Source organism: Bombus terrestris, chromosome 12 (assembly GCF_910591885.1).
Source record: "Bombus terrestris chromosome 12, iyBomTerr1.2, whole genome shotgun sequence".
Lineage (NCBI taxonomy): Eukaryota > Metazoa > Arthropoda > Insecta > Hymenoptera > Apidae > Bombus > Bombus terrestris.
In genome coordinates this window covers 209,629-234,144 of record NC_063280.1, presented here as the reverse complement: position 1 = coordinate 234,144, position 24,516 = coordinate 209,629, and the positions used below count along the sequence as shown (strand labels likewise).

The window sequence follows — 24,516 nt, the reverse complement described above, 5'->3', positions numbered from 1 at the left end:
TCGGTAGCTCACGGTGGCACACAGTGTCTCTGTGCGTACGTTACGCAAGGAATCGTTCGCTCGTGCCTGCGTTCGAAGCTGTGTCTCGACACTGGAATCGTCGTTAACTATGGGATGAACAAACCACTGACCTCAATATCCACGCCGGCTAAATGTTTCGTTTCACTGGCAACAACCGCAAGAAACGACGCATACTGTTGTAAATTAATGCACCGCGGTGACTCGATCGCGATTTACATACGCTGTGAGATAGGTATACTTGACAATTTTTTTTTTTTTTTCGTAACTTCTTGGAACAACGTTCGATTTTTTGGAGAAAAGAATAGCTTTGTCTAAAGATTATGATATCCAAATCGCGGATGGTACGTCGATGATGAAATTTAGTTCGTTGCGATCGGCACGTCTGAGAGCAGAGAATTATAAAATATTCTATTCTAAGGAATATTTAAATTACCGATTATTTAGTCTGCGTTCATTTCATCTACGGTGAGCGGCACGAGCGATTTGCTTTGCGGAAATATAAATCGCACAAACGTTCGATTCGCCATACATATTGAGGTATTGTAGGTAGGAATGAAGAAATTTACAAGATGATATTTACAGGTCAGTCTTTTCGACAGTATCGTGGAATCACGTTGTACAACTGATCGATACGACATAGACATTGTGACACCATTACGAAGTAATTGCACAATCATACGTGACCCATCGTACTAGACTGTTAATTGCTGGAAGGTGTTAGGTCGCGTCAAGGTTGGGAACTGTAGATAAGTAAAAAGTGGGGAGGCCTATGAAATTGAAATGTATACGCGACGCCATCGACCAAATAAACCGAGAGGAACACAATCTCGTTTATTTCTGAAAGAAAAACTTTGCGATGTGCAGCATCAAGGCGTGAACAAGATTTTTGTAATAAGTCTTGCAAAGACATTTCCGACATTGGAATACAACTTGAAGAGTCGATATCTCTTTCCTAATTTCATTTTCGTTCAATAGTTGGAACTCTTTATCAGTAAGAACTCTTCTATCAACCTTTTATTTCCTATTTTTCACTGGTTACCGACTTCTGAACTTTTTGTAATACCTGCAACCTCTACTTCTTTACTACATTATCATGTCACGCAAGATACCCATATAAAAGCTTGAAGAAGCGTGCAATAGAATGCTACATTGTTCCACATGAAATCGATACAATAGCTCGCTGTTAGCAATAACGAGGATCTTAATTATTCAAGTAGATTATTGTCGGCCAGAAATGAGATTCTAAATTTTGTGTTCTATATCTCGTCAGAATGTTACCTGCAGCTATGATAGCTACGATTATTGAACAGGAAGAAGACAGAAGATCTTAGAGATTCACGCATATCATAATGTTACGTAAAATACGACCTATTTGTAATTCGAGTGAGAGCCAACATGGCGACAAATAACTTGTCTTCTCCTTCGAAATCGTGTTTTATGTACCAAACACAACAATAAAACACCAAAGAAATATCTTTAACGTATATAGTACATGTCGAGATATCTTTGACATATATTTGGTATTTCAGATAATTTTTATCGTAAAAATTTCACAGGAAATTAGACGATGTATAATTTCGCGACAAGCTAACTTTGATGTTCGAATATAGTTTGCCAAAAAAGAAGTATAATTCGTGGAAACCCGTTTCGTGGAAGGTTTTACGCTTATCATGACATCATAATTCGTATCGCACAATGACATAATCTATATTTGTACCAGCGAGTAATTCATGATACAGTAATTGTCGGTAATTATATTGTGTATAAGATTATGATGCTAAAGTGACGAATACATTGCGATCGGTTGTACGTACGTGTGAGTCACGGTATTCGACGGAAACTGAAGCTGTCAAGCGATTATGCTGGCGTATAGCGTTTAATCTTTAATCCTAGCGTTCGGTTGGTACAACAAAGGCTTGTTGGATTGAAAGCGATAATGTATGGCGACAAGACTGTTTATGTCGCATCTGAAATACTCATATTACCTCGATAAATCTTCGATGAAGAGAGTGACATCGTAAACAATATCTTTGAGGAAGTGAAAATTCATATCTTTGTGAATAGAATTGACGAAATGGAACTCAGAAAGAGGATTGTTTCACTCATTAAATATCATAGTGCCTACTTTATTTTAGATATTTTATGTATCTCTGTAATAGACATGAGACGCACTTATAGACTCAATTATGGACTCAAGTACATAACGCTTTTGCATTTTCAAATTTCCTCTAAATATATAAACGTTGTAAATATATATAAACATAAGTTTAGTAATATTATTATCGATAACAAAAATAGAATAGTAGTTATATAAAAGAAAAAAGAAGGTAAGGCCAATAAACGTAAAAAATGTGTAAATAATTGTAGCAATTGGTAGTAATGATATAAATTATATCATCATATATGTACATATATACAAACAATTTTATATAATAAATAAAATTAATTGTAAGCTTATTAATATTAATTCATTTAATTTATTTTGCATATTATTGATTTACGATTTCTAACTTTATTAATTTACTTTTTATTATTTCGTGACGAGAGCAGATAACGTCAAATATCAAACGAAACGAGAGATGATCCTTAGCAAATACGCGAAATTACAACATCGTTGTGCAAGAAATCTGTAATTGGCGTTATACAATACCGCGAGTTAATAACATAGAACTAACCGCGCAGCAGTAATACACAATTTAACGGCAGATCGAGCATGCCACGTATATAGAAAATAAATTTTCGACGGAAATTTTAATCAAGCTTGCGGTCGAAACGAAAACATTACACATTGTGATTCTTTAAGTCAAGTATATACAAGGATTATTTATCGTGCTTCAAACGATCTTACGAGCGATCAAGGTGTGTTGCAATAGAAAGGTCTGGCCCCAATTAAATTAGATTCTACCACTGTGACGGCTATGAAACGCAAGACAGATGTTTAAGTTTATTTAACAGGACCCCGGTCTAACCGGTTTCTAACGCTTGTATCTGCGATGTGTGAAATTCGGTCAACGCATAATCGACCACGTGGATCGTCAAAATTCGCGAAACGTTAATTCGAGAGGGCAGACTTTGGAATAGTTCGAGGTCTCTGAACCAGTACTGGAACATATCCAATCCATGGTAGAGCGATCGTGAAAGTGGTTTCGCGTGCATGTCTATCCTCGATACGCGTCGCGATTCGCGATGCCGATTGGAGCAAGATCGAAATTTCGTCGATGTTTCGTTTTTCTTTGGTTACTATATCTTAGGTTTTAGGTTACCATAGCAGATACCTTTTTTTAACCAACTATATCGTTCTATAGGTGCGTTTAGATTTAAGATCAAGCGAGTGAATGCTCGTTCTTATTTCACTTTAGTAGAATTAACGCGTAAACATTCTTTTTCTGTTTCGCGATCAAAGAATCCATTTATAATTATAACTTCTTCATCAGATATCGTTGTCACAAGATCGAGCGAGGTGTAAATAACTATTTAATATTCTATATACTTTAATGGTCTATTTTCTACGAATAGGTATGTACGTAGGTTTTCGGTTTTTGTTATAAATGACTTTACGAACAGATTGTTCGAAAACCGTTTACATCAAATGAGTACGAGTGAATGCTCCTGATCTCCTCGTATATTTTTGCTCGTTTAGTCTAAATGCACCTTAACGAATACGTTAGAGCAGTCAAATACGCGTATAAACTCTTATGAGTGTTCATATTTCGGTTTTCAAATGTTTGATTCGTCAGAACGATAGTTCTTCGGGACAAGCATTCACTGTGATCATAGTCTTAACATATGTATATATTTTCTAGTTCATCATGACTCAACTTCGACCATCAAGCTCAGTTGATTGCTGGAACAATGAAATTGAAGATTTCTGCAATTCTCTGATTTAGAGAAATAAAAACGGTGAGAAAGATCCAACTTGTTTCATATTTAGGTTTACGTCAGTTTCAGGACAATTCATTCGGGGCCGCGAGATTTCACAGTTATTTCTAACATGTCACGTGAAAGCGACCGCGTCAGGCGTCAATTCGTATGTCTCGTGACAAGCCTATATTTAGGACAGACGGAATTTCATCAACATGGATAATAATTTCGAGTATCGACGTTTTGCAACGGGAAACTGCAGAGCAGATTGAACTTAGGGTTGCTCTGTCTTGTTAATCTTGTCGTAGTATTATACCATTCGCTACAAACTGTGTAGCATCGCATAGATCGAACAGAAGTCACGAGGAACGTATCGTAAACGAATGAAGAAACAGAATAAAAGAAAAGATAGGAACATAAGATAATTGTTTTATTTTTCGATCGAGTATTTGCAACCACAGAAAATTTATATGAATAAATTATACGTGTCATATAAAACATTTTGAAATTTCATTGACACGAGACACGACTATTATGATTGTATTGGTCAAATTTGAAACCGATTGGAAAATGTACGCGGAAATTACAAAATATTTACTACAAGCGAGTGAACAGCTGTCATTTCATCAATTTTCAAATAAGATTTGCTCGAATGAAAATGAAATGAAATAAAGGGATTTCCGTACAAATTTTAATGTACAGTTTAGATTTATTTTCGCGCGTAGAATAACCTTTCGTCGATTATTCACTTCCTTACGTCAATTACATGATCATTTCCGAGGCACTCCGTATAGACTTGTATTCGATTGTGTTGCGGTGATACATGACAGAGCAGTCGGTGAAACGGCATACGGCGGGAAAGTCGAAGGCGCGTGGCTTGTAGCCGCGTCGTGCCGGCACGAAACTGCAGGTTTAACTATTATGGAGCGACGCAACCGGCCGGTGATCTTAAGTAATACGCGAATTGTTGCGCGTTCGAGTAACAAAATAAAAAGAGATGTAAGAAAACTATCGGCGGGAGGAGAAAAAGAGAACATGTAGCTGTTTTGGGGAGCATTAAATGAAGAGACAGAGAACAAAACTTCACTGGTGGAGAAAGAGAGAGAGAGAGGGAGAGGGGGGGGGCGGGAGAGAGGTAGAGAGGAGGGCAACGAGAGAAAGGAATAAGCAGACATGCCTCGTTGTTGACACTCACGAGAAATTGCGGCCACGTATTCGCGAATAGAAGTGTACGACATGCTTTTCAGCTGATTACAGTATCGCATGAGTACTCTCTGTCGATTGAATTATACATCTTTTAGCGTTCCGAACCGCTTATTCGTGCACGGATCTTCCATCTTCGCATCGTCTCGTCGCGACCTCGGCCGTCTCGCTTCCGGAGGCTCTGACACATCAAGGATCTTTGTTAATTAAACATACGCTATTGTATGTCGAGTATTATAGTATTTGTAAAGATTCCGTCACTGACAAGTTAATCCTCTAATTTTGATTGTATACGTAAATGATAGGACTGCGATGAACGATAGAATTTTATTACAGTGGAACTCTGTTTGTACGAATTTCGTTTACTGGAACGAACTTTTAGTGCCCAATTAATGGAAGTGCTAACTGAATCCATTTATTTGAACGTAAATTTTTATCCATTTATATGGACGAGAAATAATAGGTAGTGGAAAGAATCAATATGAACTCCAATTACGTAAACTATTTGTACTACTATATTCTTACTTTCCAAGTGAAATCTTAGAGTTAGAAATATTTCGTGAACAGAAGGACAGCTCCCTTGATCGGGCAAATTTTAATTTCATGTTCTGGAAGGTACTAGAACATTCACTTCTCCCTCTTACTATGCTAAGTCCAGGAGCGAGATGACCTGGTCTGCATGTTGCAAAACCCCTACCAGTTTGACTAATTGCAAATCGTGATAGAAGCTACAAAGAAGAAAGTTTCCACACACACGGAAAACTGCTTCGTTAGCAAGGCCGGTACTTATAGTTTTTCAGTGGTCATCGTTCAATATTTTGTACTTTTTCACATATGTTAATTAGACATGTTGGTAAACGGTCGGAGATGTACAGATTTTTAAAAATTATTTAATGGCCCATTCAATTTAAATTCACGAAACAGCCACAAACACCTACGTCGAGTATGTGTATTTATTCCACTCCTCGATTGGCATGACTTTGGAAATGCGTACACGTAACAAAATCGCGATACGTGAAATCGTCGAACGAGACCATGTCGAGGTCACGATAGTTTCTGTATTCACGACGTTAATTAGATACGTAATTTTATCGTACGCGGAAAGAAAGGGGAACGACTCGAATCATTGGCAATTGCCTCTGATCTCTGTTTCGCGCCACGAATTCGGACTTGAAACGATCATCTACCGATGTATAATAAATGCAAGTAATATAACGAGGTCAAACGATCGGTCAATGGATGAAATTTATAATTTTCGACGAAGGTATCATTGTAGGTTCATCGATTGATTTTAAATCAATTTCCACAATTAATAGCAGTTCGACAATGCATTATAATCAGTGATGCTTTCAGAATATATGTAAATTAGAAACGAATTATAACCGTTTTTTTTTACAACGCGACAATTTTTTATAGATATATTACAAAGGGAGAACTAATTCACAATTGACATCGTATGGATCTAAACGAAGATCTTCTAGACAGATAGTAATTGTTGTGACCATCGAAAGTTGTAAACTCCAAACACTGTCTGATTTTACGACTTCAGCGTATCGTTTCCATCTAGTATACGTGTATCGTAACATTTGTCAAATTAAACTATTTATTTCGCGCAATATACATCATTGAGATTGCGACGTTGACTATGTCTATGTTGGATGTATCTATTATCGTCATTGACTATCGCTCACTGAATGGACTATGAACCTGGTCGAGTATTAGGAAATACCTGTATATTTTGACCAGTTTTATCCGTCACTTTTATTGCGAAACAAATTATTAGTGTTCATTACAAGTGGTAGAGATCTGGTCGCAAGCATTCACACATTAATTCCAAGTACCATTAGCAAACGTATCGATTGGTGTTTGTAAAAGGCTCGAGCGGATTGTAGAGGTTGCTCGACCGGATATACCGAACGTAAGGGAACATACAACAGCAGCTTTATTGCGCGCAACATACGAGGGCTTACGTTCACGATTAGATATACGACGAAAGAATGCACGCGTTAATCCATTAAACAACACGCAGCAAAATAATGTGTAAACGCTGCGGAAATACAACATTATTATAAGACGTAAATGAAATTTTGTTACCGTTTTATCAAATCAAATATATTAAAGTAATAGATTTTCAATACATAGAAGAAACTTATTAAACAAATCGGAAGGAAATCGGAAACAAAAAGAATTTGTATGATAGGAAAACTGTTAGTTTCTTCTCGACCAAAATCGATATAAAATGCTTTGATTTCTGCAAATCTCATAAAATTTAATATCTAGATCGAAGAAATTTTTATGATTCTTTTTTTGATTAGTTGCAATGTTAATTCAAAAGAATTCAATAATACCAATTCACTTGTGGATAATGTAAACTGACTGTAATTGACTGAAAATGAATTATAAATGAAATGTAGCGTTAACTCAACTTTAATCCTTAATGAGTTAACACATGGAGTAAAACAACTAGGATAAGTCGTCAGGGATGACGTGAGACACAGACAAGGTCAGATTCCTCGATTTTCTACGAAACATCTTCGAGCGATTAACAATTAAATTACTCTAAACTAGCTTTTTCCTTATTTCGAAAGGAATAATTTGGGAGAAGTTGATCCAGTCACGCTAGTTTTTTTTTCTACGAAACGAAAGATATTCGACCGGGTAATTCGAAAGACACTTTTAGCGGATAAAACATTTAACATTTTAACCGGCTCTTAGTTATATCTTTGTTGAACAGTGACGTCGCTATGTCTTTCTTAAATTTGATTTCTGTGAAAAATAACGTTATCGTATCCTTCGTGATGATAATATTTTTCCTGAATGACAATCGCTGTTGCAATATTTAACGATATCAAGGAGAAATCACATGCGCTGCCTCTCAGGCACGTTCGAATTAATTACATAACGTTTTTGTGACTTTTAGTTTAAGAATGCTAAACTGCGTCGAAATACGATTAACGAAAAAAAATGTCACATTAAAATAATTACGTAAGTCCATGTTGCATCATGCAACATGAAAACCTCAATGTGGTAAATCGCTGCTGTGTCATCCAACCCGATAATGTGACACATCTCAATAGTTAGCAAGTAACAACAGCTCGCAAGGAGATTCGGGACAAAAAAAAGTTGAACATGTTCGACAATCAGTACAGTATTTGCTTCAGTATTATTTTACGTAATCTTGATTGTTATTCCCATAAACATAACATCGACGTTTATTATGCCAATTAATCGAATATATGCAAGTGTTTTTACACAGTTCTGTTTTCCACGATCGTTTGTTGTCTTTATGAATTTTCTAGATACGAAAACATTCCTAATTAAACACGTCAAGGCAGAGGCTCGTTGGTGAGCGGATTACAAAAACTTCTAGAAAATTCTTTAGAATTTCAATGTTTTAAAGGAAGAAAAAATTATGAAGAAACAATTAAGAAAAACAAACAAGCAAATAGTAAATAACGTATACTTCAAGCACGTTTTCGTCACATGCACAAAGCATGTTCAAGAAGTCACGTTTGTTCCCGCGAATCGCTTTCCTCGTCCATTTCTGAAATTTCATCGGGCAAGATTATTACACATCGATTAACCTTTTTTTCTCCAAAATCAAAGCTAGGTAGGACGAACAAGTTTTTTTATAATAAGAAGCGTGGGGAAAGTATATAGCTGCATGAAGCTGCAACCTGTCGAGAGCTATGATGATTTAATGGTACTTTACTGCGGCATATTGGTTAGAAAGAAGAAGCAACCCAATAGTATCCATTTACGTAACGATCGTATTAAAGTCTTTTCTTGACATAGTTCGATAATCACGAAAAATACGCGCAGAATAGATGAACTATTGCCAGTTGTACGAAATTAAGAAGACATTATGTTGCGCGGGAGACTTAACTATTTGAGTGCACCACCTTCTCGTGGATTGATAATTCATATTAACCACGTAGTAGTTGTGCTATGCAGTTACAGTATTCCATTTGTAAATTGTTTTCTTTCCTGTGTGAGATAAATCGATAATTTAAATTGTATAACAATTTTGATTCATCACTAGACTGCGGATTCGTATTTATATGAATATAAATAAAAGCGTAAAACTTTTGTTTCATTTATCAGATACTATACCTCGTTTATATATTTCTGTATATTATGTACTTTATAGTTCTTCACTTTTAAATTTTCCACGAGTGTACAAACATCCGCAGTCTATTCATCGGATTACCGAATAGAAAGCTATATATGTAATTCCGTTAAAAGATCAAATTACAGCAAGCGTATAAAGATTTTCTTCGTTCAAAGGAGTTCTAAATCTAAGAATGTTTCGTCAGTATTGAGAAATGTTACAATTATAATAACTTACTGATTGGATTTTTCCAACTTGCAGTGGAATATAAAAGTAGTCAACAATCTAGTGAGAAGTTTAAAAAGTACAGAGAGAAAGCAAAACTCGTTTCGGTTTCTTTCAGAAAATTTGCCGGGTGTCGCAACGTCCTCTCACGTAATATGTAACCAAGTAGATATGTTGCCGCGTGATTGCCAGAGTGCGTTTAAATCACCGCGTATCTAGAGCTATGTGAGAAACCATCGATCTGTGATAAATTTCGGTAATCGAACACTAGTTATGCGTAAGCTCTCGATCGCTAGGCCTCCATAATATCTAAAACGAATTGCCTTGTATTTCACCAGTTCGTAAGATCCAAGGAATTCCAATGATACTCCACCCAATACTTTTATATTACAAACATATACACAACATTAATGTCGATTAAAACGATTCGAGCCACTCAAAGATAAGTCACGTTACTCTCTTAACGATATCTACGTGTACAACATTTTTTATCAATAAGGAACACCCTGAAAATAAACGCGTAAAAAATCTAAAGTCTATTTACGATGCTCATGATGTTATTTTAATAACATTTTGTTGAGCAATACGCATTTATTTTGATCAGTATATAAACATGTGACATTAGGTTTTAACCAACCATTTCAAATTCATCGCGAACTACAGCAGCCAGAAACTTCCGCCTCGCGCGTATCCAAGGCTCTTAAAGGTAGAGGTCAGACGTTCAAATCGTTCTTTGGTGGTATTTGAGCAAGGAATCGTTTCACGCACGATGTTTGTCAGAGAAACATATATCGTTAACTAATATATCATAAAAGCGCGTAAGTGATTAGTGCGACTGTGTTATTGACCCAAATTGTAGATTAATTAGTAGATATGTAAATGTTACAATACTTAGATATACCATCATTTTCGTATTATTAGCAATAATTATGAATAGTTCCGTATATAACAGATAAATATATAAATATCTAAATAGAATTTAGATAAACATTTTAAATTATATCAGTACTTATTGTTATCTACCAATATTGGAAAGTATATATTTCAATTTTTGAATATTCAAATTTCTTAATATTCATATTATCAAACATCTACATTTTTAAATACGTATTTGCAAATATATAAAAGGGGAGCAAGCATATAAAAAATTTTTCAGGAAGTCTGCCAATCATGCAAGGACACCGCATTTCGAGATTCGAATTGGCAATTAGACAGATTCAAGATTCGCTTCTTCCGGTTGTGGATCTCCCTAAGCAACGATTGGTCACGATTAATATGCGTTTCGAATCGTGCAGGGAATCGGAGGAATACAAAAAATTATCCTTCGTTTAAAAGTTAATGGGTCGCCCAACATAAAGGAAACATTAAAATTCGAATGGGACAATGAACAGTGACGATATTAAGTTTTACGAAAATTAGAACATCTATAGATACGTATATCGTAATTAGCAATTTGGGAATCAACTTTCTTGTTATTTCTCGTTTCAAATTGCGTGTTTTCCAACCTGCATAAATATTGGGCGAGTGAATACTGGAGAGACTAGAGGCGAGACTGGTAATAAAACAAAGTAATCGATTTTCGGTATATGTGTTTGGAATGTGCATGTATACACTGATAATTAAAAAATGATACAGCAAGAATAAAAACCTCGTGTCATGAAAACTAACATTTTGTGGACAACTGAGTCGATATCAACTCTATTCCTAACTGCTTTGATAATAATATGTTCGCACATATAATAATAAGTACGCACGTAACTAATAAATTATTTTTAATTCGTCTCTTGTATCTCACGTAATGTCTAGCTTGGCCTCTGCGAATCTAATGAAATTATCGTCGAAGACATTAAATGAAGGGGTCTGAAGGGATCGTTATTGTTGTTGTTGTTTCAGACATTGAATAATATGAATTTAAAGATAATGACACTTAAAGTATATACGTATGATCAATGTGGCACGAGAGTCAACGTTTACCGATTTAATTATCTAAAATCAAAATTTGACAATTTTTAAGTAACTTCACGGATCTATACGACCCAAAATGAAAATTCTATTACATGAATATTATTAAAATATAGATAGCGCTGAAATGGTTTTAGTATTCAATATATCCAAATATTACTACTTGTTGTGTATACCATGCTTTTTGTGACGAAGGTATCACAAAATGTGACAATGAAAAGATATCTAAAGGAATGCAAATGTGAAGGGACGAGGAGAATAGCAGAGTTCGAATCGAAAAAAGATCGAATCGAATCGCAATTTTTCAAGTTCGAAACCAACAATGGGAGTTTGTACAACGACGAAGACCACCCAGCAGGCAAACCTAAGTACCTAAGTACACGCCTTAAAGAAGCGCGACGCGATGGAGTAGAACGTGAATCGAAGTCAAATCGACTGCTCACGTGGTTCGTGATTCACGGGACAAAACAGCGTGTGAGAGGAAGACCTTAAAGACAACGTCAACAGAGGGAAATGTCTTAGCCGAGGAGAGTACTGTTACGAGTTGATCGGTTGGTTCAGTGACAAGAGAAAATATCATTGTTATATTTATCGGGAGCAGTTTTATGCCGCGCTACGAATTCCTACGAGATAAACACACGAAGTAATATATATTGCGCTCGCGAGTATTCAATAAGAAACAACTTTGTCTACGCGTGTGCATATCTTTTTCGGAGCAATTATATCTAAGCACGATATCGTGCAGCGATAAGGTTCGTATCACTTGGTTCACTCATATTGCTTGAAGTAATCGCGCGTTATTTGCTACCGAGTAATTGCGAGATAAGACACTGGCCCAGAAATGTATAATAGCGACGAGCTTGACTTTTTCATTTTTATTAACGACGATTACAATTGCATCACCTGTAACGCATACGAGTAATTAAAGGGTGAATAGAAAGAAGAAGGGAGGGAGGGAGGGAGAGAAAGAGAGAGAAAGGGAGACGCGCGTAATTTTTGCTCGAGTCGTCCTGATACGGTAGAGAGCGCGAGGCGTAAAAATAAATGAACAACCGGTGAATTATCGTTTCGGTGAGCGAACCGAAAGAGAGGCGGGTGTACGAAGTCGTTTCCGTGAGACGGCATCAATTCGTTACGTCAAGTCAGAAGGAAAAACAACCGCACGAAGTGGTTGCGCTTCTATTGGAAGTGAGCGTGGTAGCGTTACTTTCAGCTCACTTACCGGACAATCGGCCGAAGACAGCAGTTATCTCACTCGTCTCTTTCTGAACAATCAAACACACACTCTCTTCTTCTCTTTCGTGTCACTGTTGATTGAGAAATTCTTCGACGAATTTTTGTCCCTTCATGAACCTTCGTCTCTTGTGCCAAGTTTTTCTCGGATTTGCACGAACTGCTCGATGAACGAACGAAGACCCGTTGTCAGGCACGGTGGGCCGACGACGAATCGCCACGATTTTATAAATCGGCTACGGAGACACGATGTTTTCGCTTGACTCCTCCTTTCTCTCCTCGTGACTTTACAAAATCGTATCAAACAATAGACTAAGGTAAATCAAATTGAATGAAACGAAACGAAAATTTAAAAAAAAGGAAAGAAAGAAATAAAATAAAAGAAGAGAAAATAAAAGGAAAGAAAAGAAAAGAAAAGGAAAGAAAAATAAAAAGCTAAAGAAACAAGAGGAAAAAAGGGTCGGAGTTGAAACTCGCGCTTATGCGACACCGATAATATTCGTACGAATGAACACGCTGCCGCCGTGCCAAGTTGCGGACTGACAGCAGTTACGCTGGTGGATTGCTTTTAACCGAGCCGCCATATTGGTATCGCATCCCTTCTACCTTTTGCGATCCTTCGACGCTTGACGCGAGATCGGTCGCCTTCATGGACAACATTCGTCACGCGCCTCTTACCGCCCTTCGCGATCCTTCTACTTTTCTTTCGTCTCTATTAATTATTCCACGAGTCTTCTTCTTCGCTTGTTTCTGGAATGTTCTCTACGATTTACTTCCTACTTATTTCATTCGTAGCTTTCATACGCGGCTACTGTTTCTGAAGATAAGAGGATTTATGCTCATATTTTATAAAACGCAAATCATCTAGTGCAGGATTGAAACATCCCTAAATAAAAAATTTATTTCAAGCTAAACTACTACGTATTATATAAAATCTAAACAACTTATATATTGAGAATAATTATAACAAATTATCACAGCTATAAATTGTCTACACAGAACGAATAAATTTATATAATGAATTACACAGTTAATTAGAATTCAATAAAAAACCAGGTTATGGCGGTCTGTTAAAGTTTTACGTCAATCCTTTTGCTTGCTTTGACGCTAAAGATAATTGTTTCTGCGAATAATATCCAAACATTTATGTTACAAAGTAATATAATTATCCTCAGTAATATGATTAACCTTCGGAGGGCAGATGAAAAATCGTTACAAGACAGGCCAATTTCCGGTCTCTATTACCCAAACCTAAATGCTCATTATAGGTCCTTTAGATTTAGTTCTAATAATGCCTGTGATATGGCTTATAATATATATATAAAGAATGTGTTAAGAAATGTGAATATATTTATAAAATACGTGTATCTATATATTTTATTACGTATTGCATTGCGTTCGTTATCGCTATTATTTTATCGCTATTATAGTATTATCTCCCTCTGATGATACCTCGTCATTATCATTCTTGCCACGTTGTAAAAATTCACTAAACATGGGCATCGGTCGCTGATGTTTTCTTCTCATTGTTATACAGAATGCTAAATTGTTAAATGGGCATTAGGTTTTTTCTCGGCGTTCTTTGTTTAATAGAGCTTTTTAAAGGTTAATAGAGATTTTTTTTATCCAGTTAACAGCAGAATTTAATTTTAGAAATCTCTTATGAGGTTAGGTCCTGCAGTGCGTAAACAAATATAAGCGACGAGTATACACGTCAAACGTACCGAAATAAAGTTTTTGTTTGACGTGTATAATCGTCAAACGCAGTTAATTGGTTAATGGTAGTACTTGCACTTTCTGCGTTTCGCCGGGAAGTATTATATATGTGGGCCATTTTCAGTTTTACAGAGTCGTTACTATTTCTCGAGAGACTATTTCTCGAGATAGCGTGACTATAAAATTTCTGAAACATATTTTGATTTCGGAGAATATATTTTAATCCCTAGTGAACCGCATAAACAGCGTTTTTTGATTCACTCCTGGTCTATGTAGATGTTTTTCTTTTACTTTGTCTTCTACTTATATCTTTTTATTTATTTTACTGAATTATTATACATAATTACATCTTTTATGATAATTTTAGACTCAATCGTATAATTAAAAAATGTATAGGAAATAACAACTACATATGTATGAGATAGTAAAGTCTGCAAATTCAAATTTTATTAATGACGTGAATTGTTTCTGTGAAATACTAGATATGACTTGCTAAAAGTGTAGATATGTAAATACGTATTTTTTTTCTTCAACGTCCTATTTCAATAAATCTTGCAATAAACTAATAAATAATTCATTATCATTATATTCCTGTAAAAAACCTAATGATCGTATTTTGTTTGCTTGTAAACAAGTTTCTAATTTCATAAATACAAGAAAATTATCAATAAATTTGACTTATTTAGTGTAAAAGATTACAAAAATGAAAGATATCATAATGGAAGAATGTAATTATAGGCATTAATGAATCTTGCGAGATAAGTTCAAATCCTTCGGAGCCGTTTGGTCGATGGTCAAGAAGTCAGATGAAGGTTTCGTTCGTTTGGCCGACGTGACTGACATCATGTGACAAAGGATTTGTTCGCGAATACGTAATAACAATAGTTGGTTTAAAGACTTAAAACGTGTGTACGATCTTTGTTGAACTTGCACGAAATACAAATAGTTCATTTATCTTTCGCCTGTGTCTATTAAAAATTGATCGCTAGGTAAATTCCATTCGTGAACATTTTCTTAACAACTCAATTAGAATTTGAATTGAAAACTTTGGCGGTTTGACAAATTTGCTTTTTACCTGCTTCGAGGCAAAGTTCACTATTTTGAATTTTTAACGTGTTTTTATTCGATTCGTTTCTCGTACCTAGTAGGATTCATGCTGCGAAAACTTACGGAATATGTTCTGTTTGTTTAGGATGCTTCCCTCTCTTCAAAACTTCGACATTTGCAAATTTATTCGAATCGCATTCTATATTCAATAAAATGTATTATTATTACCAAGTTAGGTGATTCTGATTGTTTCAATACATACCACGACTTAACTTGTTTATAAATTATTCGTGCCTTAATTTTGCAAAATGGTAATGCAAATGATTGCTTATAAATATGATTTTTAATTCTTATTCTAAATTTCTATTCTATAATTCCTAACTAGAACAATGGTTGGCAAACAGTTTCGCCTTCAATTTCTATCAACAGTATTTTCGCCTCCTTTCGTATATAGAAAGTAAAAACGTAACGATTTGTACATGCACTTTCCATGGACTCGCAATTTTGCGACTCATGCAGTTACAAGCCACTGTTTTTCTTCGAACAACATAATTACTCGTGTAAAGAATACACGAGTAATTTCAAAATATGTATAGACGTGTGAAAAACGCAAATAATTTGACCTGGGCTTCTTATATCGATGACGATAGACGTTTCTTATTCAGTGACGCAGAAAAACGATCAAACAAGAGAAGACAGTATTTTCTATCAAATTGTAACGCCACAAGATGATTCCACCTCCTATTGTAGATTCTCTTCGTATTTCGGCGAAGCCTCTGGCTTATTATATCTTATTATATCTTCAAAACTAACAGTGACTCAAGGTAAAAACGAATCTGACACATGAATAAAGTCGATCTCTTTTTCTTGCGCAATTCTCCCTAAAAGATTATTGAATTTATTATATCTATTCTTTCCACGCACGGGTTCGTACGGGAACGTGAATGGTAATTTTCAAAAACTCGCGCTCGATTTCGAACAGCACTCGTACCGATCTAAAGATACATTTTCTCGGTACGACATTGCGTGGCTGGCGTGCCAATTACCGTATAGACGAGAGTGTACGGTTGTCCTTTCCACGAAGACGTCGCGTCTCGTCGCGTCATAATTCTCGTAGAAGAGACTTGATTATCGAGGAAGAGCGGTCGGTGTCGCGCGATTTTGTCTGGTCGCCAAATCCAGCGAGTAAGTAGGCATCACAGTCTTTCGCAACGAAGCAATACGTTTTTGGTCGGTGATGCAATTTCATTGCTAATTACGTCACTTTTCATGTATATGTATTTTTGAAAATACCTGGACGAGTAAAGACCGGTAGTTCAGACGGCCCACGAGTGTTTTACGATCGATTTTATTGAATGGCATAGATCAACGAACGAGAGACCTTGCATTCTTTGTGAAGTTCAAAATCGTCAATAAATGGCCGACCGTAATTCGATGAAGAGGAAGAGGAATTGCTTAAAATGTGAAACTTAGAAGGTGGCTGGCTGGCTGGCTGGTTGCCTCCGGGATCTTGGAGCAGCGTATTTTCAAGCAAACATTGCGACAGAGTGGAGCCATTCGACTTTACAAACTTTGCATTTACATAAAACCAAAGTAAAGCTGGCCGACTGTATTAAGTTCAAGATCACCAGGAATCCTCGAGGCACCGAATCCCTACGCGCTGCGTCACGATCAAGAATATCGTTAACATCTCTTCCACGAGTGTCCTTAGAGTTAAACGATATTCAAATTCAAAACAGACCGCGGCGGTCGTTGTGGCTATACATATATACAAACGAGCACGTTTCTTTGAACTCTCCTGTAACCTTCTTTCATGATGGGTAGTTTTTACCGATCGAAGAATCATCGGCTATTGGTCAACAATTTTAAGTTTCTAGTCAAAATGATTCGAAGCGCGTCGACATTATTTATCGTCTAAGTTTCAAGGTACGTGCAAAATTTACGAATTGGAAACAAATACTTTTCAATTCTTTTTCTTTTTTTTTTTTTTACTGCTATAACGTATCTGTACTGAATATATGAAGAAACAGATGAGTAGTGAATACAACAATCTTAGTTTTTATGTTTAGAAAATTTGATTAAGCGACAATGGCTCATATAAAATTTAGTAATAAATTCAATGAAATTTGGTCGATCGAACGAAGGTCGGGCCTCTCGTTAGAATAAAAGCTACTTCAGTAGCATCGAACGAAAGTGAGATATAAAAACGTGTCGACAGTCACGCGTATCATAAAAGTAACTTTTTCAATCTGGCATTTATTACACGATAACACTCGATTACATAACTTTCTCATTGTTAATTGAAAGAGGTTGCAAATAGTTGGTGAAACGAGCGAAACAGCTACTTCTGCTTTAGCAGAGTTCTGGCAACTGACCCGTTTTACGAAACAACGAGGAAATTACAGTACACTTGAATCGCTGGTAGGCAATAAAACGGAAGTTTATCTCAAAGGAAAACATTTAACCACAATGCTTAAAATTCATTCTATTACTATCGCGTGCTGCTTCATGTCTTTTTGCATCTACGGACGTATAATTGCATTCAATAATATTGCGCAAGGTGTTAATAAGAAAATCGTTTTAGGCATTCAGCAGAATAATCGTATATTGCAAATACGCTATTTTTTAAACAGGCTATATATCTATAAACTGGAAAATGACCGATCAATGAATATTTTTACAAAGTGCTCATTGTCGCAACGTTCATTTCTAAATGTACGAGACATCAAATATTGATCGCTAGTGACATCTAAACTCTTCTACGGTAAATGTGACGTTCGTGTTTTATAAGACATACCGTATAACTTATCAAGCTTTCAAAGCAGATACTCACTAATTATTCTCACGGATAGTTGTCTAGACAGAACGGTTTGGATATGCGACTGCGAATTTCGGAGCAGTCTATTTCTCTCCCTCACACACACGATTGTTCACACGAATGAACGAACGAACAGAAGGCACGATATACACCGATGAAACCACCTGTACAAATCGGTGAACGTGGAGCGGTATCTCGTTGCGGTAGTGGGCAGTGAATGGCTGTCGCACGCGGAGCAATTGCTCGCTCGAAGAAGAATTCAAGAGGAGTTCTCGCATTTTCCACATGGCACACGACCTAATTCGTCCATCTTACGTAAGCGACAACATTGGATCATTCATGCTCAGCTGATCGCAATACGCGCGCGCTGCTGCAATTAATGCGCGAGTACACCGGCACTTTTCTATCTGTAGGAATACGCACAGAGGGATTTCTAAATATAATTTCCACGGGTTAACGGTCGATCCGTTTTAAGTTTAAGTCGGACGATGTTTTACGACGGTGGTTTATGAACGGTACGAAAATTATCCAACCGCTTCCGTCAGTGTCACTGCGTCAGATGGTACAGTAGCTCGTAAAAGAAGCGGATTTCACGGTGCAACATTTGAGAAAAAGTACCGTATTCGGTTCGATTTTATCGATCGACCGATAACAGAGGACCCGATACACAAAGAATTTAGCCTTGGCCTACTGTTTCACCGAGTTCGGGACACGAACCAACGAATCACCGTCGCAAAAGTCAAGCGTGAGTGTTGATAGTCCGTTGCACAACGGTAGAAACGTGCCCACGATGTTCTTTCCCGGCTGGCGGCTTTAATGGAGCGATTCGTACCGTTTGTGAATCGTGATTAACACAATTCGGTATGCTCGACATTATGTCCTGTTTTTCAGCCAGCTGATGGATCGCGCCTCGAGGCCACTTGACCTACATTATTTTTCGCAACGAGGCTCACCTTTTTGTCATATCGTTCCTATACTTCCCTGGAGATTTGCTGCAACCATTTAAACGAGAGCACGCGAGAAACGAGAAGACAAGAAGAAGTTACGTAATGCTTTTCTAAGCTGAAAGAAGAACTAAAATCTTATATTGGGTCGGTGGAAATTTGTCCAAAGAAAAAGTTCGAAAAATAATTCTGTAGGGAGTTAACTGTACAGAATTGTGTAGTGAATACGCTCTGTTTCATCGCAACATAACGTAATCATACGTTGGAAAATAAAGATTCGATTGGATGATTCTCCTTTGACCGTCTCGATTACATGGAAGTCGTCCGCGCAGGGGTAGGGAGTGGAATTTCTCATCGAGCGGGCTACCGAAGTCCATGCCGCGGGAGAAAGTTTCGGCATCGACAGAAATTACGCACCGTTGAAATAATCGTTCGTCCGTGCAAATACTTAGTCGTCCCCCGTCTAACGAACTTTGTTCAAGTGCAATTACAATCGTGAGACGTGATTGAATGTCTAGATATTCATCGTCGAAAAATTGAATGGAAACCTCGAATATGGGTCTATAGGGCGTTTTAGCGAAAATTGAATTAACAATATAGTTTTATAACCTTTGTCAATCGTTCTAGTATACACAGGTTGTAGTTATTTCGTTGGAAGGGAATGACGTAAGAAGCACGTTAGGTGTTTGAAATTTATCGAACAGTGTAACTTAAAAACCGTTTTTTCCAATAATATACTAAACGCGCTTTAGAGATTTCCATTCAATCGCTCGACGAAATACGACCGAGATGATTCCTCTACGATGTTCGAAATTTTACAAACGTTATATTCAAGCGAGAATTCGGTTTGCTTAAAAGCTTGTGCTTTTCGAAGAATTTTACGTAATTAAAAGTAGATAAACGAAGAAACGGTGATCAAAGTAAGAAACGATAGCCGCGAAATGTCGACTCGACTCGTTTAATTCCGCCTTTCTAGTTGCCTAATTCTCGATCAAACGAAGGATTCCCGTGGATTTACTTTGTTTCTGTGGTGAACGGAGCGTAACGGTCCAAGGGGAAAGACAGAGAAAGACAGAGAAAGAGAAGAAAAACGAAGAATTTTACGCACTCTTCGATTCCGTGGTCCGAGGAATATGTCGAAGGTCTCGTTGTGGAGAAATATCTGCAGATACACGAGGAGAATATTGAAAGAATCGACACCAACGATCGACCTAGCACGCGCACGATAGATCGCGCGTGATTCACTGGTGGAACTTTATCGTATAAAATTATAATACTTCTTAAAATTATATTTTACAAAAATCCAAAGAATTCTTTTATTTGTACTCAGAGCCACGTTTCGGATTATACAGTATATATATAACACTTTCTCGCGTGTTTCATATCGTTTCAACGAGTGGTTGATGCAATGCAAAAGAGTCCCGTCTTGACGTTATGTGTAATTAGTATAATTGAATGTGTTGAACGTTCGTTTCTACGGAGACCATCAGTCGCGGCTCCAATAGATCGTGATTTCCGTGGAATTCCATAAAGATTTACATACGTAGAACATAGAAATCATGCGTAAACCCACCGTCATCGTACACTTTCTTTCCCCAGCGGAAAAGTTCCGTCGAAATTCTATTCACCTTGCTCCTTGGTTTTTCCATTGTTCCGATAATGATATCGGCTTTTACTTGTATACGACACTCGGAAGTGAAAATCAAAGTTAAACCGGTTGCAAGGATGCCAGACAAGAGAGAGGGGGGGGAGAGAGAGAGGGAGAGAGAGAGAGAGAGAGAGAGAGAGAGAGTCAGACAAACAGACAGACAGACAGACAAAGAGAGAGATCCGACTGACCCTCACAAACTTCCATTTCCATGTTCATTAACGTCAGCCTTATTTCCATCGTCGTTGAACGAATCAGTTGACGCTGCTCTCGCAGACCTCGATACGACGAATTAGAGAGATTTCGTTCAAAACCTCCCTGTGGAAGTTAACGCGAGTCGAGAACTCACGTCAAGTGACTTCCACTCGCGTGTAAACAAAATTACGCAAATCGATCTAGGATAAATGTGCCTATCGGATTTCGTGACGCTTTCGTTTTTATAAATGTCGAAACGTCCTCTATTGTCACGAAATTGGTCAATACCATTCTACTCCTTATCGACTTTCCCTCCTTCGATTTTCCTAGCGATTTACAACACATACGTGCACGAGGCAACATCGCGGGCAAGTTTCTCGCAACAATCTCGCCGGTTTCAGCGAATACATGATTTATTTCGTAATGAATGCACGCGTGACTTTTTGGAATATCTCTGTTGGATGTACCACGCTGATTTTGTATTCTTTAGATCGTTAATGTTACCGGACCTGTCCTTGTTCGACTGGAAAACGATACTTATTTGTTACGTGGTTAAAACTATTGCTATGAAGCAGGATGACTATAATAGACAATAGTTAACTTCGATAATTGAGAGAGAACTTCGTTTTATGAAACTGATCGTACAGATTAATCTTACTGTGAAATTGTTATACCTGCTCATAATTTGGATTTGCTATAAATTAATTGGGATTAATTAATGCTTGTATTGTTTAACACTGTTCTTAAATAAGAAATCAACGATGTACTTATGCGATGTGCTAATTGAAGTTTCGTTAGATATCCGCATACAAACGAGCGTATCTGATGATCATAAAAGATATTATACCTTAAGGAGTTACTAAGGTCACGAATCTCTGATATTCAGTAATTAAAACATTCAATTGAGGTTCATTTGAAAATTTCCATCTACTCGCTATGTATATAGGGATTCAAGGAGGTATTTGAATACCTACTATAGGAAATTTCTTTGTATATATTATGTGTGTTATAAAAAACTATATACTTGCACTAGAGATCTTTAGCATCTATGTAAGTCAAAAATGTTTTGTCTAACATGCATAGTATATTAATAAACAGTTTCTGTTAGTGTTCAAATACTATATGAGCTACTGTATATTTTGTCTTCCTGTATATAAAAATTTCCAAAGTAACACAGTGTTAACGTTAACTTTGTGAAAAGCATAATTCCGTTTAACTACCTTGTTACACTGTATAACTAAACGTCACTGACAATGAGTATGTATATATTTATTTGAATCAAAACACGTGCACCTAACCGATCTGAACCATTTCATCGAAATCGTCCAATGGGTTGTCCGCTGTAAGGGGCTCGATTCATGCGCAAAGTTGCTGCGCAGCATCGATTCCACGAGACGGGAGCACACTTAGATCATGATGCCTTGAATACACCGGTAATCTGAATAATCAGCTGATCGAAGGAAATGTTACTTACCAGTAGCGTGCAGGTCGAACGAAAGAGATGCAGTTTTCTTTACTTGTTGCGTCGTTCGAATGTGTCCTGTCTTTCGTTTGCGTCCTTCTGACTTTTTTCTTTCTTCCTGCACGTCAATAGAAACCTCACTTGCTCGAACGAACAGTGTGCCACGCCGGCCAGACTTTCGATGGATCCGGTTAAAAATATATACAGGGCGGGGCTCGACGGAGATGCTCGAGCTTGCTCGACGATTCTTCCTCCTTCTTGGTGTGTGTTACGCATCACTCTCATGCAACGTATTCACAACTGTACGTATCATCGTCATCATATCGCAAAATCGTCGTACCTTTCTCGTATTCCCTTGACGTCCTGTAATGCGCTATGAGTTTCGTCGTTGCACTGAGAACCGCCGACAGGACCGTAACTACCAGCTGGGGAGCCCACAAAACCCCAAATTTTTCTCCGACTGAACAATGATAAACAAGAACGTATTAATGCAAGTCTTTGGAAGGTATCAACGACATGGTGGATTTATTACGACGCCGGTATTCGTAATTCTCGGCGATTCGTGAACGGTGAAATCATAAGAAAGTTTGAAATTTTATGTGATTACGTAATTACGAAGATTGATTGATAACGATCTCGATGTTTTGATTTCTATTTTATGTTTAACGTTGCGAAATGTTGTGAACCAGCATATACGTGATTATCCTAGAAAATTCGATTATGCTTGTAATACAAGTTTTTTTTCGAATATTTCATCGTGGCGAATCACGCTGCTGTTTTTGTTACGGTAACGATCGCTTTCTTTCGTAGAAAATGATCGATTATATAAAAACTGTTCTATACCGACTGAATAAATATGGGAGATATCTTAGGAAAACTATCATCTTCTGTCCTTTCAAAAATTCATCTTCTTTGATACATATCTTTGTTCGCAAGATACGTACCTGTGTTATGCCTATGATTTGTGATTCTTTGTATTATATTCTCGGATGGCTTCGCGGCGTGCCGTATGTCACCGTATCAACATAATATTTACTCATAAATTTCTTAAAAATAATTTTCATTCGGTATGAATAACATTCATAAGGTAGTTAGAACAGTAATTACTTACGTGTATCGTAGAATTACAATGCTTCTGTTATTATTGTAACCGGATTTTTTAACTACGAAATTTGAATTTCGGTAAAACTTAACACTATTCCACCATTCATTCATTTTGCGTTGCATGGAAATTCGGAACGTGCAGCAACTGTCACTTATATCAAGTGTCAAATGTACAGAAAATATAAACTGAATTAAAGATTAGATACGAAATTACGTTTAATAAACACACATACGATGAAGTAATTCTATACAATCTTTTCATTGATGCACTCTTTCCAGCGACGCCGCAATGACATACATAATTCGTGTTCTGTTCAATTATGGTACATATATAGATAGATCGATAACTCGACGTTAGATCGATATCAAAATCGATATTATTTTCAAATTCAAATTTATAAACTTAACCCGACGAAAATTAAAATAGTGTAGAATCTGTTTATTGCACATATTATTCGTTTAGTAATATAAAACATGAAAAGATTTGTAATTAATGTAACCTACCGTGGCATCGTACTAATTGCTAAATTTGTTTTTTAATTTTGAATTTCATTTCACGTGTGTAATTTTCATATACAAAATAGTAATGAACATTTTCGCTATCTGAACCTCATCGTAATCTAATAATACTCTAACAATTGATATCGTTGTATTTTTAAATGTATCAAATTTCATTGCATGCAGTGATATTCAAGTTTTTGTATGAAAATGTCAGTAGCATAATTCTATTGCGTAACATCGTGCGAATATTCCAGTAAATGTAATGAACTTAAAATCAAAGATATTATAAATTGTTAATAAAATAGCTGTCAATAGGCCTTCGAAATTGACAGATTATTATAATATACAGTTATAGTAAATATGAAGTATAATACGAGAGAGTTTCTGTCTCATCTAATTTCAATTGATATGGACAGTGCGAACTACTCAAACATTGCTGTCATTATTTACTTCCTGGAGTGCTTA

General features: G+C 36.7%; 1 protein-coding gene and 2 long non-coding RNA genes across 14 annotated transcripts in view; 2 read left to right on the top strand and 1 right to left on the bottom strand.

Annotated features, from left to right (window-relative positions):
• LOC100642650 (elongation of very long chain fatty acids protein AAEL008004) overlaps nucleotides 1–24,457 on the bottom strand; it is a 37,128-nt gene extending 12,671 nt beyond the window's left edge. For 3 of the 9 annotated variants that reach the window (XM_012314441.3, XM_012314447.3, XM_003399486.4), the window contains exon 1: nucleotides 12,606–13,115. The gene's annotated coding sequence lies outside the window, so the exon portion shown is untranslated. The other 6 variants (XM_012314445.3, XM_048410705.1, XM_048410704.1 and 3 more) reach the window with 6 other exon arrangements.
• LOC125386059 lies at nucleotides 10,079–12,321 on the top strand. The gene is made up of 3 exons (XR_007225895.1): nucleotides 10,079–10,239; nucleotides 10,578–10,976; nucleotides 11,315–12,321. It is a non-coding gene; the product is annotated as an uncharacterized LOC125386059 (long non-coding RNA).
• Nucleotides 16,383–22,258, top strand: LOC105666310. 4 transcript variants are annotated; one of them, XR_002308229.2, is made up of 3 exons: nucleotides 16,402–17,305; nucleotides 18,013–18,143; nucleotides 18,232–22,258. It is a non-coding gene; the product is annotated as an uncharacterized LOC105666310 (long non-coding RNA). The 4 variants fall into 4 exon arrangements; XR_007225893.1 differs by having other exon boundaries at nucleotides 16,411–16,564; nucleotides 16,744–17,305; nucleotides 18,013–22,258; XR_007225892.1 differs by having other exon boundaries at nucleotides 16,416–17,305; nucleotides 18,013–18,512; nucleotides 18,611–22,258.
• Nucleotides 24,458–24,516: the final 59 nt, after the last annotated feature.